The 19,321-nt window shown below is 45.6% G+C and overlaps 1 protein-coding gene and 1 pseudogene across 1 annotated transcript in view; one reads left to right on the forward strand and one right to left on the reverse strand.

Annotated features, from left to right (window-relative positions):
- The window catches only part of LOC147896958 (ABC transporter C family member 8-like), a 212,276-nt gene that overhangs the window by 8,735 nt on the left and 184,220 nt on the right, over positions 1-19,321 (reverse strand). The window lies entirely within an intron of this gene.
- The window catches only part of LOC147896959 (ABC transporter C family member 8-like), a 47,771-nt pseudogene that overhangs the window by 8,075 nt on the left and 20,375 nt on the right, over positions 1-19,321 (forward strand).

Here is a 19,321-nt window from a genome sequence, read left to right on the forward strand (position 1 = left end):
ACAATCTACTTGGATGTCTATCCTCAGATCCTTACTACTTTCAGGACGTAGTAGGGCAACAGAACAATCGACATAAATCCAATGGTTTCTAGATTAGTAATGATGAATCTATCACTTGGGGTGAATTTTTCCTTCACTTGGATTTAGAGGGGTTTATCAGTTAGATATGTGGGCTGTCATGTTGGCATAGACATCTCTTGTTCGCAATAGTCTGATCCCAGGAGACGGATAGTATCATGAGGAAACTTCTTTCTTGGAGCTCCATCAAGTTGGATTCAACCTCTAAAGTAGTAATTTTCAACCAAGTTTTATTGGCACTGCTTGGTTTGTTTGCTCATGTTGGTGCCACTCTAGTGGCTGCATCTCTCAGCTTAAGAGGAAACTTCTTTTTTGGAGTTCAACCAAGGTTGAGCTGTCAACCAAGTTTATTGGCCACTACTTTGTTTGTTTTGTCATGTTGGCGCCACTCTAGTGTCTGCATCTCTCATCTTAAGAGGCATATCAAGACATTCTTCAGAGTGCATTGGATGCGTCCTCAAATACGAGGGCCAAAGCGGCTTGGTGACTTTGATTTTTTTGAGTGATTTCCAATGTAGAGTTTTGCTCTACAAGCTAGTGGTCAAGGGATTCATCCTGGGTCAGGTGCCCTAGAAAGAATTCTCTCTCTTGTATATTGGGTCTTGAACTCCCTCTTCAGTGGCAATTGGATGGACAACACTTGGTGCATTGTTGCTTCTGTAGACATCAGATGCCTCCTTCACCTCTTATGGTGTCACTGCTGGAGTCTCTCCCATTTTGTAGCGTGAAATTGATGGGGAGCTAGTGTTGTGGAATGACTATCTAGATGAGAGTCGTAGACATCTTGGTGCCTCGGGATATAGGAGAGAGGTCATATTTTTTCTTTGAGTTCCTAAAAGGTTGTCAAGGATCTTCTTGAGACTTGATGATCAAAGACATCAATTGATTAGTCACCTCAAAGGGAATCATATCAAGATTGCTCAGATAGATGGAACTCTCCCTTTGGAGTGGACCTCGGCAGATGGGAGCCAACATGGTCGTATTAGATGGATGGGTGCTTTCTTAGACACAGGAGTCTCTCTCCAAGTCATGGGTCTCTTATAAGGTAGTGGAGAGGGTACTTTCGTCTTTAGCGTGAAGGCTGAAGGTAGGTTGGTCAGGTCCCTTGTTGCGCACTTGGAATTAAGATGGAAGAAAGCAAACCTGTGGCTACTCCATTGGAAAAAGGACTCAAACTTACTAAGCATGATGAGGTTGATGGCACACTTTACAGGAATCGATTGGTAGTCTAACTTATTTATGATCCACTAGGCCAGACATTACCTATGAAATTTCAAAAAACGTCAAAATCAGACCTCAAAACGTCAAAAAACAGCCATTGGATTTTTTCAGGCGATGAAACGAGGAACTGGACTGAACTGGAGTAAAATGTGGGCTATCGGGGTCGAATGTGAGCTATGGGATCTGAAACGGAACAGAATGTGGGCAACCAAGAACAAAACTAGAGCACCAAGCTTGTGGGAGTCTGAAAGCAAGCCCGGGAATGGACTCTAGCTACGGATGCTCTGATACCACATGTAGGAACAAGAATGGAGAAGAGTTGTGAACACAAGAGAACAAGAAGTGAACACAAGTGAGCTCCAACTGAAATGTTCAAATGAAACAATACAAGTACTTGGTATACATAGTACCCAAGTACTGGTCAATCATATAGTTGACTTATGGCCTACAACACCATATCATTGTAGATATCTCTACAAATGACTGTGGGACAATGCATGAACTGGCTAAGAAGCCCCCGTATGGAGCATAAGTAGATCAAACTACCCACCAACTGCCTGTACAATGTGCCATCAAACTTTTCAGTTGGTGGGCAGTTTGATCTAGTTATGCTCCACACGGCCAGACATTGCCTATGCCAGAGGGATTCTTAGCCAGTTCATGCATTGTCCCACAGTCATTTGTAGAGATATGTACAATGATATGGTGTTGTAGGCCATACGTCCACTATATGGTTGACCAATACTTGGGTACTATATATACCAAGTACTTGTATTGTTTCATTTGAACATTTCAATCGGAGCTCACTTTTATTCACTTCTTGTTCTCTTGTGTTCACAACTCTTCTCCATTCTTGTTCCTACACTAGGCAGCAAAACAGAGGCACAGTGGAGGTGAATGCCATACTTGGATCCTGACAACACCCTTCCATATCATCCTCGCATGTCTGCACTCCCAAAGGCAATGCTGAACTTACTCAATTGTTGCGTGGCATCAAGGACAAGTAGGGTCAGCCCCGAACCTGGATCTCCATAGGTTCACTGCAATCCCTTCATGAATAGAAAGCCAAAAGAAAAGAGTGATCTTTCTATTTCTGAGGGATTTCCAGATCCTCCTCTAAAAAAGTTTATGCACCTCTACAAAAATATGAAAACTATCCCAATGAGGAGCTCTGGAGGGCCTCCAACCTCTACTAACTCTCCTGGAATTTCTAACTGTGTAGCGAAAGAAGGGGATGCTCTTCTCTCGGTGCCCTTCATCTATCCACTCCCACTGCCTCCCACTGCAAGAACCAGATGGGAGAGCCACCATATAACCAGAGTCTCCAAGACCCAAGTGCCAGAAGAATGGGGTCAGGATTAAGATACCAATGTGAGTCCGTGCCGCACTCCATGTAACCTGCAATCCTAACAGGCTGAAAGGCAACCTCCAAAAGAATATCATTTGAAGATCTGAGAAGTCTGCCTCCCGCCGACTGAACATCAAAGACAAGGGTCTCCTAATGTGCATCCTGCAAGGCAATAACTGTAATCGAACACCCATCCCTGTAAAGGCTCCCAACTAAGTGGACTCTGTGATAGATAAGTCATCTGTATCTATCCACTCTGCTGGTATGGCTGCCTCTATCTGCTGCATCCTGGCTGCACTCCCTCTGATGTGGCCAACTGATAATAGTCTCTGATCTTCTGGAAGCTGCCTAAAAGCCTTCTAGGTACCTATGGTGGAAGCAGGTCCCCTCTCCCATCTAGACCATTGCATATAATGTGACACACCTAGTGATCTGCCATGCTCATCCAAATGGGATTCATTCCACATAACTGGCTGCCTGTCTATTTCTTCGTGAGAGGAGGGTGTAACTCTCCGAAGAGTGTCTCTGAGGTTGTCCCAAGATTTCAGAATGGAAGCCATGAGAGGGGAAGAGGGAGATCTAAGATGGGCTGAAGTAAAAATCCATCTGGAGCTGTCCATCCAATCTCCCCCGTGAGAAGGTGTACAAGACTGAATGTTGCGTAGGAAGAAATCCTTCCAAGGCTCTTGTCCAGGCATCAGCCCTCTCACTACAAATTTGCAGAGCAAGGCCATACACTGCAAATTCAGATCAATAATATTGAGACCTCCTTCCCCAGTGGGGAGAATGAGGATCTCCCAAGCCACCCTAGCTACAACATCTGAGGTGCCATCTACCCACTTCAAAGAAAGTTCCTGACAGGTCTCATGAGCTGAGATATACAACCTCTAGATCTGCACCAACAAAAGCAAACAAACCAGGCAGTAGGCAATAATACATGGTTCACAACCACTACTTTGGATGCAAGGAAGTCTGGTAGAACTCCAAAAAATGAGTTTCCTCCTGATGCTCTCCAACACGGGAGCAAACTAGTGTGCTGGAGAAATGCCCACCTCAACCTGGCATCCTAAGTACCTGATGGAGACACCCCTCTGAATCCAAGTGAATCCTATGTCAATCCCCCAATCTGGAGTGTCCTCATCACTACTCCAAAAGCCATTGGATTTGTTCCAATTAATATGGGCCCCTGCTGCAGTGCAAAACAAATCCAAGGCTGTTCTAAAAGAGGTGAGTGTATGTGGTGTGGCATAAAAAAAAACAGTTGTATCATCTGCCAAGTCACTATCCAAAAGCTCATTCTCCTGCCTCGATGACTCAGCCCTATAATATCAGCTTGAGCTCTAAGGTAGTAGCTCATAGCTTCAGCCACAAATAAAAAGAGAAAGGGGACTAAAGGGCATCCCTAACGGACCGATCTAGTAATCTGAAATCTATCTCCCCGGACTCCACCAGTGAGAACCTGCTGATGTATAGAGAGATGACACCCCTCTAATCCATGCATCTATGAATCCAAAGCGAGAGAGGGTATCCTGTAGAAATCCCCAGTCTACTCTATCATAAGCTTTCTCAAAGTCCAGGAGAAGAATGGCAAGCCTATGGCCATTATGTATGGCCCATTCAGAAGCCTCCCAGAATGAGAAAATATTATCGAAGATGCTCTTGCCATGTACAGAACCAGTCTGCATGTCATGTATAAGATCTAGAAGAAAGGGCTGCAGACGTAGGCTGATTGCTTTTGCTAGGATTTTGTACAAAGTGATCGGTCTCCACTGCGACACTAAATTCCTGCAACCCCCTTAAGGGATAAGATGAATGAGGACCTCAGTAAGTGAGCCTGGCATCTCACTCGAGCCCCAAATGCCCTGCAGGGCTGAGGTAATGGGATCCCCAATCTGATCCCAAATGAGATAAAGAAAGAGTGTGTAAGGCCATCTGAACCAGGACACTTGCCCTTGTGAAGGGCAAAGAGAGCATGTTGGTGAATGGTGCATCAAGTGAAACTATCATATCTCCAGTCACCAACATAGGTAAGTGCTGCCAAATAATAGCTCGAGCATCATCTTTGGCTTGAGTGTCAAGATTTGCTGTAAGAAGGGAGGCATAGAAATCTGTAGCTACCTACAAGATGGTATCTGGATGTGTCTGTAAAACTCCGTCTGAGTCAACAAGATGTGAAACACTCTCCCTACTATGTCTGGGGCCAAGAGTAGAGAAGAACTTCTTGTTGACCGTGCCTCCCATCTGGGTCCAAAATGACTCCCTGGCATGAAAGGCATACTCTGCTCTCTAATTCAACAATGACTGCTGCTGCTGATCCCTTGTTGTAGCAAGGCGCTCCTGAACCCAAGCATTTGTAGGCCTCTTCTGCTTAATCCATGCATGGATAGGCATCTATAACCTCCTGTTCGACCAAGAAAACAGAAGTGATTGCGGTTGAGTGTGAAAAGCATCATCATGCCAAGCATCTCTGCCACCACTGTACTGAAAAAGGAAGGCATCCCAGGCTGCTCTCTCTAGGGAGTGTAAGCCACCTTCCCTACCACCTCTTTTGTCTGTGGGCATTTCAACCATGTTGAAATCACCCCCAATGATCCAAGACTCTTGAATGCAAGACCAAGAAAGAAGCTCCTTCCAGAAAAGGACATGGTCCCCTCTTGAATTAAAGGCATAAAGATTTAAGAAACCAACCTTACGCCCACCAATCAAAAGAATGACCCAATGAGCTCTAGAGGGAACTATGATCCCATGTCCAATCACCAAGGGTAGCATAGAAGAAGAAACAGAAATACAAGTACCTCCCCTGGTGCCCAAGGCGGGTGACCAAAAAGTATGCCCTGAAAGAAGCTTGCCCGACTTGGCACAATCCCTGACATCCAGTTTGTGTTCTTGAATCATGAGGACATCAATGGGGCCCCAAGTAACTCCTGAATGAAGTTGGTTACGAATCAGCTACCTACGGCGGCGGTGAGGTACACCTCCAAGGTCCTGAACGTTCCAACTGACAATCCTCATTGACGAGAAGAGAAGGCTGGATGAAAAACTCTACCCGCCGGCTTGGTAGCGGAGATATCCCGCTCCTGGGAAACATTCCTCCCATCAAGAGGAGGGAAATCAACTGGGGAAAGTACTCCCACACCTACAGAGGGGGAAGCTCTATCCATGGTGCTCTCAACAAGGTGCTCCCCAAGGGTAGAGGGTACAAACTCCTCCTCTAAATCAAACTCTGCCATGTCTGCTAGAAAAAAGAGTTCCTGAATGATGCTCCTGGCATAGGTGTGCGGAGGATCCCTGCGGATGAAGGAGTAGAAGCAATAATCCCCTTGCCTCTATCAAGAGGTGAAGAAGGAACAAGAGGAAAAGGGGGCTGCTGCTGATGATGGATCTTGGCCGGATCTTGGCCAAAATAGTCGCATTAGCCTTGAGTACAGCACGAGCTTCAGCAAAGGCTTGCTCCCTAGGAGAAAGCACCTTCAGCACCAGCAGTAGCCTCCAGATGTGGAGCTGGCTCAACAACTCTGACTGGCACCCAATGAGGGATGACTGGAACAGGACGTCCTGAAGGTCCCATGTGTGCTGTAAACGAAGGTCCAGGACGAGAGGCTATAGCCAACTATCTTGAGCGAGAGGTGGAAGGTCCAGCAAAGCAAGAAGTGGTAGGATGTGCGGTAGAACATGAATTAGGTCTAGCCGAGGTGGTTCTAGGAGGCACAACACCCGTGGATCTTTTAGGCCTTTTCTTTTTTTCTTCCTTGGGCAATCTCTGGCAAAGTGCCCAAGGGTCCTGTAAATCCTACACTGACCCTGTCTCCCATTGATCTCTACTGTCTGCCTGAAGAGTCTGCCTGAAGAAGGAGCCATCTTGATGCTGGAGCATGATGTGGTCATCCATAAGGTTAGGGTCAAAGACGACTACCCTAACACGTGGCACCCATCCGATCTGACTGCCTCTAGTGCTGAAGAAGGCATCCCAGGAAGGGGGGGGGATCTCGGTGATCACCCCAAAAGCGGCTCCAATGGAAGCTAAGAGTCAATGGTGCACCTGAGGGAGGCCATGGAATCTGAGGAAGAGTGAAAATGTCCGGCCATCCTCCTCTATAGGGTCAAAGCCCAATAAGAAAGGTGTCAAGAAGATCCTCCTGGAGCTCAGTGCCAAAGGTTGGCCTGAAGCACTGTACCTGCTGCATCCGGGGAATAAAAAACAACCTGAAAGAAACCTCGACCAAACAGACGAGCATTTGTGAGGTGCCTTGCGAGATATCTAGGTAAAGCAGCGAGCATCCAGTCCTTGGCCTGTAATTTGGAAGGATGGGATCCATGAATGCGAGCAAAGAGCGATGTCGAGCTCTCTTGCTCTGTATCTTTTCTGAGCTGCTGCAACTCGTCTTTTGCCCTTATAGCTTTGGACTAAAGCAATGACTACAACTGTTACTTGATAAACAGATCATCTTCAAGTTCCTTAGACGGAAGAGAGGGAGGAGAGGGCGGGAGGGAGAGACGGGGCTGAGAGGGAGGAGAGGGAGGGGCTGAGGGGGCTGAGGGAGGGGCTGAGGGGGCTGAGGGAGAGGCTAGGCTGAGAGGAGAGAGGAGCAGCTCATGCGGGGAGGAGCAGCAGCCCTCTGAAAGGGTTAGAGAGTTTTGATTACGGAGTGTGAGACTTAGTGTGAATAGGTGTACAGGAAGTGTCTGGATGGCTTTCCATATATGTAACTTTGTAAGTACGGGATCGAGGAGAGAGAAGGATGGACAGTTTTAGAGATTTGGTTATGAGAGGTTCTTGTGAATAGAATAAAAGGACAGGTTCTGTGTTTCGTTTTTTGTTCTCTCTCCATCCTTCACCCTTGTGTGCATCCTATAGCTAAGCATGAGCAAATCAGCAAATAAATTCAGAGGCTTTCAGTACAAAAAGTAATACCCAATTTCATTATGCTTTTAGGCTTTACTCTAGAAACTTTCTGATTGTTCTTTGTATTAACATGAAACCTTTCTCTTGGTTCTGATGTCGTGAGTGATTTCTCAGATCATGCAAGAAGGTGAGATAAAACACTCGGGAACCTATGAGAAGCTTCTTAAAGAAAGCATTCTGATTGTTCTTTGTATTAACATGAAACCTTTCTCTTGGTTCTGATGTTGTGAGTGATTTCTCAGGTCATGCAAGAAGGTGAGATAAAACACTGGTTATGAGAGGTTCTTGTGAATAGAATAAAAGGACAGGTTCTGTGTTTCGTTTTTTGTTCTCTCTCCATCCTTCACCCTTGTGTGCATCCTATAGCTAAGCATGAGCAAATCAGCAAATAAATTCAGAGGCTTTCAGTACAAAAAGTAATACCCAATTTCATTATGCTTTTAGGCTTTACTCTAGAAACTTTCTGATTGTTCTTTGTATTAACATGAAACCTTTCTCTTGGTTCTGATGTCGTGAGTGATTTCTCAGGTCATGCAAGAAGGTGAGATAAAACACTCGGGAACCTATGAGAAGCTTCTTAAAGAAATCAGAATTGGTTCTGATGTTGTGAGTGATTTCTCAGGTCATGCAAGAAGGTGAGATAAAACACTCGGGAACCTATGAGCAGCTTCTTAAAGAAAGCAATACATTCAGAAAACTAGTCAATGCCCATCATGAAGCACTTGTCTCTGTCAGCTATAAGAAAGAGATAGGAAAGTATGATGCCTCAAAGCTCCGTAAGAGTCAGAATGTGACGAATGCCTGGGAAAGCAAGCAAGATATCTCAGCCACTAAAATTCAGTTCATACAAGCTGAGGAGAGGGAATAGGAGACACAGGCTGCAAGCCATATTTTGACTATGTGCGCATATCAGGAGGATCAATAGTTCTTGCAGGCATGGTATTGGGACAGGCGGCATTTGTTTCATCTAATGTATCAAGCAGCATCTGGTTAGGCAAGAAAACTTCAGATCCTACTGTGTCAGCAGTTCATCTAATAGGAGTCTACACAATACTTCTAGCTGTTGGTGGAGCGTTTGTCTATCTGCGATCAATATTGACTGCAAAATTCGGGTTGAAGGCCTTATAGCAGACTGATGAATTCTATTATTAAAGCTCCCATGTCATTCTTTGATTCTACGCCCACAGGAAGAATCCTAAGCAGAGTAATCCCTGATGTTCTTGGGCATAATGATCATTTTTATTTTTTGTTGGTTCAATTTCTTGAAGTTTGTTTAACAGGTAAACAATTGAGGAAGGTGACATGGTTTATGCAGGCGTCAGGGGACCTCAGCATTCTAGACCTAAATATACCCTTCTGCTTTGAAGCTGTCATCTCAGGTTCTATTGATCTGATTGGAACGTTTGTTGTAGTAGCACTTGTAACATGGCAGATCTTGATTGTTACCATTCCAATGGCTTTAATCGTCCATTGCATACAGGTTTATCCTTTGCTTGCAAAATCAGGACTTTTGGAGCGATCAATTTTGTTGATGAAATGCTAATCTATTCAAGATTCAGCTTCACATAATTATTTCATTGACAAAATAATTATATCCACAGTCCTTCTATTTGGCTTCCTGTCGGGAACTGATGAGGATGAACTCAAGTTCCAAGGCCCCAATTCTCAACAATTCCAGCGAGACTATGAATGGTGCAATAACCATTCGAGCTTTTCAGAAACTTGAAAATTTCAAACGAAAAAATATGCAGCTTGTAGACAATGATGCAAGCATTTTCTTCCACATTCAAGGAGCAGCAGAGTGGTTGTCAATACGCCTCGAAGCAGTTGGTAACCTTGTCTTACTTGTGGCTGCTCTTCTCCTTGTTTCTCTACCTGAAGATAAACTTTCTCCAGGTATGCCAATAATCTTATCTTGCATTTTTTTGTTGCCTTTTTCCCTTAATTTTCTTTCATCATAGAAAAGCACACTGTCATGCCTTAAGACATATAATATTGTAGCCCTTTGTAGTGCAGGATTTGCTGGAATGGCAGTATCATATGCAATTGGTATCAATTCTTGTCAAATTGGTCTTGTATGGTGGCAATGTTGTCTTGCCAACTACATTGTATCTGCAGAACGTATCCAAAAGTATATGCAATTACCTCGAGAAGCATCTGAATTTATTGAACACAAAGGACCTCTAGGAGACTGGCCAAGCAAAGGAAAAGTTATGTTGGATAATCTAAAGGTACTTAAGTCAGAGCCAATAGAGGCAAAATATTTTGATTACTTTTATTAATGGTGTAAAAGTTACAAGGACAATATATAGTACATGAAATCCAAAACTACCATTCTGTAGAATAGGTGAGATCTTGGCTTTGAAGTCTGAAATCTTGAAATCAATGTCATTCATTGTCTTAGGGGGGGGGTTCCTAACACTTCTGGAAGTGTAACCAGAGGCCTAGGGCCACTGGTGTGAGGAGCAAGAAAGCGAGGGCCACTGGTGTCATTGATGGTGCATGGAGAACGATGTTGTCAACGATGAAAGGCATGAGAACAATGGTGTCACCGAAGGTGCGAGCTAGTGTAAGAGTGAGGCAAGCTTAGCGAAACGAAGTTACAAGAGCCATCCTTCAACATGAGCACAAGAGAACTCAAGCCACATAACATAGGGACCGTTATACCAAGTGAAGGGAGATGAAGAAGGGAATACACGAGATGAAGGGGAGCTACAGTTGCGAACAGAGAGGGGGAGAAGCATAGTATTCAGAGTAGAAGAGAAGTACATCAGTAGGACACCACAACGTTACACTAGGAGAGCTCACCCAAGACCTCCGTGTCACTCTCTTGTTCCCCTTACAATCATAGAATGCCCCTCTCCCTCCTTTCCCCATCCCCTTCATCCCCTCCGCTCTCGTGGAGGGTCCCTCTCTCTCGCTGAAAATCTCATTTCCTCCATCCCATTGGTGGTGGCTCTCGGTCTCTTAGCCATTCCACCCCTAGGATTCTTCATGGCTTCAACCACTTCTGACTTGCCAGCCTCCTCCCAATTGGTGATATGATTACCCCATGTGCACCTCTCTGTCTGCCGCTTAGCCCTTTGACTGCTGGTGTACATTTATCTTCTCCATGTGAGCTCTTGGGCTGGCTGCCCCTGCACCACCATTGCACCACCATTGGCATAGTTCTGACAGGTAGGCTCACGAGAGATCTCGCCGGAGTACGCAAGTGACCACGGTTATTTCTATCTCTAGTTGACATAGTTGTCACTTGTTTGACATGGTGACATTGCGGTCACCATAGTTGTCATCTGGCCAGCTCGCTGACATAGTCGTTACTTGGCCAGTTCAGTGACATGGTTGTCATCTGGTCAGCTGTCTAACATAGTTGTCACCCTGGTCACTGATATAATTGTCACATGGTGACATGGTTGTCATCTGGGCAGCTCCCTGACATAGTTGTCACCTGGTCAGACCGGTGACATGGTTGTCATCTGGACAACTTCCTGACATAGTTGTCACCTGGTCAGCTCGGCTTGAATTTGAATGCTTGAACTTGAATATCTGTAACAGTTCCCTTGCCACTATCATTCACTGTCCCGGTGAATGGGGGTGAATGGATTATGCAGAGGCCAAGCTTTTTCGGAAGAGTAGTAGTATAAGGCTGTTCCAAAAGTGAAGGAGAGTACAATGTTGCAATTTTATTTATTCATTTATTTTTTCAATTACAAGAGCTTGTGGCTCCATAGCATCAAACAGAATAAAACAATGTTTCACAGCCTGATAGAGGAAACATTAGCTGAAATAAAAGAGAATGCAGAGTATATCATGGCCTTACAGTGGATGAAAACAACCCAAGATCAAAAGATGACACCATGCTAATCATGCCATGTAGTAGTAAGGTCCATGTACATCACCGAGAAAAAGACCATACATCTCTGAAGAAGAAAGACATGTCCAGGAGCAACAACTTGCTGGATCATGAGAGCAGTAGACCAAAACTGCTATGTACCAAAGTAAGAGCTCGATCCAAGGAAACATTAAATCAAAAACTGCTATATACAAAAGTGGGAGCGCTCCAAAAGGGAGATCAAGCCGCACACCAAGGGAGCCTCAAGGAGCTGCCGATCCTCCCGATCGTGTATTGTCCTGCTTCTCCTCCTCAATGGTGTCCATGATATTCCTTAAGTTCTCATACTTCCCCTTGTTAGAATATGAAGCCAAGTTGAGTCAGTTTGGTGTGTTCTAGTATGAGTTCTAGCCTAGTATGTCCTATGGATGCCATGTGTCACATTGGGAGTTATCCCATATGCATAGGTGTTCATATGTGTGTGTGTGCTCTTATATAAGAGCTGTACTTGTCTAGTGTTAAATGAATCAAGTATCAAGGTACAAGCTCTTTGGTCTACATGTGAGTACTCTCATTTTTGTTCATTGCTCGTCATTTCATTTCCATTTCATTATGTCTCCTTTTGAGTGTCACTTCCTCTCTCCATAGCCTACCCTCTCTATCTCCCTCTCTCCACCATGTTCCTTCATGTGGTATCAGAGCCACCTCTCCTACCTTTCGTCTTCCCTTCACCTAGCTCAACCTAGAGGATGAGGGAGGCCCGCAAATGGAAGCTACCCTCTCCCTCCAAGGTAGAGCCGCCCTCCCCTTTCCTTAGCCTCTCCATTGAAGTCCGATGCTGCTCCAACCCGCCATCACTTTGATCTTGTACTCAAACCCATAGGAAGATATTCTTTGACGCCTTTGATATTGGTTTCAACCTAGTGGAGGTAGATAAGAAAATCTTCTCGCTCTTCATCATATTTACCGGGCTTCCCCAGGTTCACCATCGACTTCTTTCTATTATTGGGGAGCATTTCGGCACAGTTGCTGAGATCCCACCCCTCCCTGGGTTGCCATTGACTGCAGCAAAGGAAACCAAGGCTGATGGGGTACCTAGAGTTAGGGTCCTCTGTAAGGATCCAAACCTCACGATGGACCATGTTATGATAAAGCGCCCGGATGGTTCCTTTTTTCGCGAGAGAGTAGAGATTACAGAAAATGACAATGAAAGTACAATGCCTTTATAGCATAGGCACACACACTCTAAGTGTCAAATGTATATGGGATAAGTCCCATAGTGACACATGATACTCTAGGATATAAAGTAGTATAGTACTACTATAGAACACACTAAAAGTCACTCAAATTGACTCCATTTCCTAACACCCCCCATGGACAAAAGGTGAGGGACTACTGGAATGGAACCAAGAACAGAACATGACAATGATGGTCATCAAAACTGTGCATGCCGGTCTAGAACTAGACATGGATCCCACACAATCTCAGAGGCAAGTGAGCATGGCTCAGAGGCTAGTGAGCATAACATAGAAATCTCATCCAGCATGGCTCAGAGGCACATCATGCATGGATGCATGATCAGCTCAAAAGTCTAGGAGACCAATGCACCAACAAATAGACCTATCAAAGCCAAAAACACATGGCTCCCATAGTACATCCCCACCTGGCTCCAAAGACTAATGAGGAACATGGAGCCACACACCAAAAATATAAAAGAAATACATCATTTTAGGAGGACTATCCAAGGTAGAGGACCTTTATTGACTCAACACACATGATTTATTGCATTCATTTTTTGGAAACACCCCCAGGGCAGAGTACCCAAATATATTTTGCTTTAGAAAGCAAAATCATGATCTCCATCATCCTCTAGATGCGGGAGACAGATTGTAAGAGCATGATCCTGTGTCGGCGGGTATCTTCGTCTGCATTATCACTAGTGGCGGATGCCACCCAGCTGGGATGATTCTTCGATTGTTGTTTAGCAAGCTTATGGTAACACCTGTCCTCCGTATGACCGAGCTTGTTGTAGCAAGTGCACTTGAATGGCTTGAATGTCTTTCCTCGTGCTGGTGGAGTCGATGGCCTAGGTCTCCATTTGCTGGTGGAGGCAAGTGCCTATGTAGTATCCGCTGAATAGGATGGAGATTCTTTGTTGCGGCGATCCTTTTCAAGCAAAAGAGACACCATATCTTCGAATGTAGTCGATGCAATGCGAAGTACTTCAAGGGCATTCTCAAAGTGAGAAATCCCTTCCATACTTGTCATCAGGACAGCCATTTTGTCCTCGTCATTCGGACAACACTTCAAATTGGAGAGTTGTTGAACTAAAGATTGAATTTTTGCTATATGCGCACTCAAAGTATCAGACTCTTTCATTTTCAGCTTATAAAATTGCATTTTCAGAAATACCTTTGGTGATCTTGTTACCAAATATATTCTCGAGGTGTGCCCAAATCTCCTTTGCCTTGGACTTGAAGTCGATGTGATGAATCAATGAATCATCCAGGCAAAGCCCGATGATTGTGATGGCCCTCGAATTGTGTTGCTTCCAAATCTTTCGTGTTCGAAGCTCCGTTGATGCCTCAAGTGCTTCATCATCTTCGATGGCATAGCATGAAGGGCACAAGCGAGCTGAGGGAGAAATAGAGGGCGGCAAAAGGGAAAAAAAATGGCGGGCACAATGGAGATGTAGGAGAGGAAGAAATGGCGGGCAGAATACGGGCACCAATTTGCGACGGGTAGCAGCACCAAGAGAATGTCAGGCAGAAGGAGCAAATGGCAGGCTAGAGCAGAGGTCAACGATGAAGAGGATGGACAGCTCCACATTGAGCTGGCTGCATCATGCCTGGGCTATCAAATCATTGAGCTCCAGAACAAATTCGCACGCAAAAATAAATTTCGTCACTTCTTGCAAGGGCTGTAACTTTTCATAAATACTCAGATTGCAATGATGTAAAAACGAAATTTGTAGTACTCAAGGTCCTCTACAACTATGTTGAAGACACAAAGCCGTGATTTTGCTTCTAGATACTGATAGAAGCGTCACATCGTCCGCAGGTCACAGAAAGATGTAGCTGAACGAAGGAGAAGAGAGGTGGCAGATCATGGCGTGGAGAAGAGAGCTCTACATGGAATTGGAGAAGCCATTCCTCCAAGGGGAATGAGGTAGAGAGGCTTCAATGTCCTCAATCTCTTACCTCAACCTCTTGGAAGATAGTCTAGCTCTGATACCATATGAAGATGCAAGACATGGAATGGAATGGAAAGGAAAAGCAAGACTAGGAAAGCATAATGGAAATGAAATAATGCGAGAAAGAAATATACAACTAAGCAAAGTACTTACATGATCAAGAAAGGCATGAGGCTTGATGAAAATGACAATGAAAGTACAATTCCTTTATAGGATAGGCACACACTGTGTCAAATGTATATGGGATAAGTCCCATAGTGACACATGGCACTCTAGGATATAAAGTAGTATAGTACTACTCTAGAACACACCAAAAGTCACTCAAATTGACTCCATTTCCTAACACCCCCCCATGGAGGAAAGGTGAGGGACTAATGGAATGGAACCAAGAATAGAACATGATAATGATGGTCATCAAAACTGTGCATGCCGGTCTAGAACTAGACATGGCTCCCACACAATCTCAGAGGCAAGTGAGCATGGCTCAAAGGCTAGCGAGCATAACATAGAAATCCCATCTAGCATGGCTCAGAGGCTCATCATGCATGGATGCATTATCAACTCAGAAGTCTAGGAGACCAATGCACTAACAAATAGACCTATCAAAAGCCAAAACACATGGCTCCCACAGTACAGGTCCTCCTCAAGATGGTGGTATAGCTCCTACTCGCCAGAAAGCTCCTCTACTGAGTGCTCCTTTGATACTGCCACCTTCTACCTCCGGTGCCTCACGACCTTCTACCTCAGGGGCACCCGATGCATACCAGTGGGTTTTGGTTTGTGTGCAGATTCCTCCTTCAGTTCACGAGGATACACTAGTGGACTCTGCTTCACCTCGGGTTGTCCCTCCAGTCTCACCTCACACAGTCCGAGACGCTTCAGCTTCGACCTCCTCCCCGGTTGCAGCTTCTCCCCTAGAACTAGCGGTGCCAGACACTCTCCTTGAGGCAGTAGAGGTCTCCGTAGCTGGGCAGACACAGGATCGAGAGCAGCAGTCCTCACTTCCTCCCTTAGATAGGGGGAAGGGGATGGTTTACACTATTGATCCTCTTCCTTCAGAAGGGATCCTTCGCACTCCGGTGTCTGCCCTAATTCACAGGAACTCATTTTCAGCTCTAACAGATGCTTCAGATTTCCCAGAGGAGGAGTTTGTGCCCTCTACTTTTGGTGAGCCAGTGATTGGGTTTCCTGTTGACAGGGCTTCTTCGTCAGGTGGCAGGGTTCTTTCCTCTGTTGATTTTCCGCCACTCAGTTCCATTCCTTGCTCCTCGAGCAGGACGTCTTCCCCTTTTGAGGGGTTTGTTCCCACCACTAGGTCGGGTAAGGTGTTCCACTCTACATCCTCTTGTCAATGAGGATTATTAGCTGGAACATACAGGGTCTAGGTGGCGTCCCACATCGCCGCCATAGACAACTGATCCGAGATCAGCTTCATCCAGGTGTTTCTAGGGGTTCCATTGATATCTTATTTATTCAAGAGCACAAACATGATTCTAGAGATTGTGCCAAGTCAGGCAAGTTGGGCCATACATTTTGGTCACCTGCCTTGGGCACTAGGGGGGGCACTTCTATTTCAATTTCGCAGTCGGTTCTCCCCTTAGTTGTTGGACACGGAGTCATTATTCCCTCTAGGGCTTAGTGGATTAGTCTCTTGATTGGGGGGCGTAAGGTTGGTTTCCTTAACCTGTGTGCCTCCAACATTAGAGGGGGACGTGCCATTATGTGGAAGGATTTACTCTCCTGGGCACCCATTGCGGATTCATGGGTTATTGGAGATGACTTTAACATGGTTGAGTTACCGTCAGACAAAAAAGGGGGTAGAGAAGGAGGACTTCACTCTTTGGAGAGAGCAGCTTGGGATGCCTTCCTTTTTCACTACTGTGGCTGAGATACTTGGTTAGACGATGCCTTTCTTATTCAGCCACAGTCCCTCCTGTTCTCTTGGTCGAACAAGAGGCAGCAGATGCCTATTCATGCATGCACTGATAGATTCTATGTAGATGATTGGGCACTAGACAGAGGTGGATCGGTATGCGTTGCTGCTGGAGTTTCCACTTCATACCACTTTCCTGTTATGTTGGCTATCTTAGAGCCTCACTTGAGAGGCCGGTCTGCCAGCATCAGGATTCCAGATACCTTGTACACAGAGGAGGACCTTACAGAGGTAGCCTTGCAGATAAAGGTTTCTCATGTCCAGGGTGGGCAGCCATATCCATCACATGTAGCTGCTGCCCTTTCTAGTATTAGCGACTTCTACCACTCAGTTGCTTGTACCAGGATACGAGATATTCTCAGACGTGAGATTGGTGTTCGCCAGCAGTTGGTAGCTTTGCAGAGGGAAGAGCAAAAACGGCCTTCAGATGCTTGGATTCAAGAGCGCCTTGCTGCAGCAAGGGCTCATTAGCAGATATTGCTTGATTAGAGAGCAGAGTATGCCTTTCATGCACGGGAGTTTGGGTTTAGATGGGTGGCAGAGTCAATAAACACTTTCTCTACTCTCGGCCCTAGACATAGTAGAGAGAGTGTATCCCAACTTATTGACTCACATGGGGTTTTACAGACAGATCCAGATGATGTCATGCGCATAGTTTCATATTTTTATGCCGCCCTTCTTACCGCAGATCCTGACACACGGGATAGAGAGGATGCTAGACAGGTTATTTGGCAGAGCATCCCTTTGTTGGTGAAACCGGATATGCATGTTTTTCTTGATGCACCGTTCACCAACACAGAGTTCAGGACTGCACTTTCAAGCCTTCACAAGGGCAAGTGCCCAAGCTCCGCTGGCCTCACCCCTTCTTTTTTCATTGCATTTTGGGATATGATTGGAGACTACATTGCTTCAGCCCTGCAGGGCATTTGGTACTCTAGCGAGATGCCCGGGTCACTCACAGAGGGTCTCATCCACCTTATCCCGAAAGGAGGTTGCAGAAATTTAGTGTCCCAGTGGAGGCCTATCACACTTCTGGGGACATGTTACAAGATTCTGGCCAAAGCAATCATCCTCCGATTGCATCCCCTTCTCCCAGATCTTATTCATGACACTCAGACAAGATTTGTGCATGGCAGAAGCATTTTTGATAACATTTTCTCTTTTTGGGAAGCTTCAGAGTGGGCCATGCATAGCGGCCAGAATCTAGCCATTCTACTCTTGGATTTTGAGAAAGCTTATGACAGAGTAGATTGGGGTTTTGTGGAGGGCACCCTTCTACGTTTTGGCTTTACTAATGCTTGGATAAGAGGTGTTTCCTCTTTGTACAGATCAGCCCACAGCCAGGTACTTACTGGTGGGGTAAGGGGCGAGAGATTTCAGATTCCCAGATCAGTCCGTCAGGGATGCCCCCTTGCTCCTTTTCTTTTTTTGTTCGTGGCTGAAGCTATGAGTATCTATGTTAGATCTCAAGCTGACATCTTTGGCTGATACTTCCCATCAGAAGGGAAGAGGAGCTACTTGACATTGAGTTGGTAGATGACACAGCAGTTTACTTGGATGCCACACCACAGACGCTCACTTCTTTCAAGACAGCATTAGATTTATTTTGCTTGGTGGCGGGGCGCAGATAAATTGGCATAAATCCAATCAGTGATGAGGATACTCCAGTTTGGGGGCTTGACATAGGATTCACTTGGGTTCAGAGGGGTGTGCCAGTCAGGTATTTGGGCTACCAGGTCGGCTTGGATATTTCTTCCACTTAGTAGTTTGCTCCCGTGTTGGAGAGCATCAGGAGGAAGCTCGTTTTTTGGAGCTCAGCCAAGCTGGATCTTGCCTCTAGAGTTGTGGTGGTCAACCAGGTCCTCTTGGCCACAGCCTGGTTTGTTTGTTCATGCTGGTGCCATTCTAGGGACTGCATCACTTAGCTCAGGAGACCGATCAGAAATTTTCTTTGGAGTGGGCTTGATGGCATAGCAGATGCGTTAGCCAGGGTGGCTTGGGAGACCCTCATCCTCCCTACACAAGAAGGGGGTCTCAATATTATTGATCCATATTTATAGTGCATAGCTTTACTCTGCAAGATGGTGGTGCGGGGACTTATGCCAGGGCAGGAGCTGTGGAAGGCCTTTTTTATTAGCAGCATACAGACGTGCACACCTTCTTCAGGAGGAGACTGGATGAGCAATATTAGGTGGATTTTCATCATAGCTCACCTTAGATCACCTTCGTCCCCTCTCATGGTTATCATACTGAAAGCATGGGCCAGTTTCAAGAGCACTCTTCGGAGGATTCCTCCTTCCTCTCGTGAAGAGATTGATAGGCAACCGCTCATGTGGAATGATAGTATATTGGATGATCATGGCAGACCACTTGGTGCCTCACTCTACATGTAGTGGTCCAGGTGGGAGAGGAGACCTGCCTCATCATTGGGGTCTTGGAAAGCTTTCCGCAGGCTTTCAGAGGAGACCAAATCTCAGTTGGCAGGACGTCTCAGAGGGAGTGCAGGGAGGATCTTGCAGATTGAGGCAGCCCTTCTAGCGGATTGGGTAGACACAGATGATATGCCACTCACTTGCTCCACTTGGGCAGGTACTTTTACGAGAGGTGGTGTTTCTCTTTAGGTTTTGGCCTTTCGAGATGCACATGAGGATGCTTTGGTTTTTAGTGTGCATGATGGTGGCACATTGCTCAGGTCCACAGAGGACATCTTACTTGAGTCTGCTTTTCAACCTATCAAGGTTGTAGGTCTTTTGGTGCAGGGATCTCAGATTCAGAGTGGTTCCTCGAGCCAGACCCCTGGCTTCTCTCCACCG

This window comes from Dipteris shenzhenensis, chromosome 11, assembly GCF_047967505.1.
Source record: "Dipteris shenzhenensis isolate YYH24624 ecotype China chromosome 11, Dip_SZ_1.0, whole genome shotgun sequence".
In the NCBI taxonomy this organism is placed as follows: Eukaryota; Viridiplantae; Streptophyta; class Polypodiopsida; order Gleicheniales; family Dipteridaceae; genus Dipteris; species Dipteris shenzhenensis.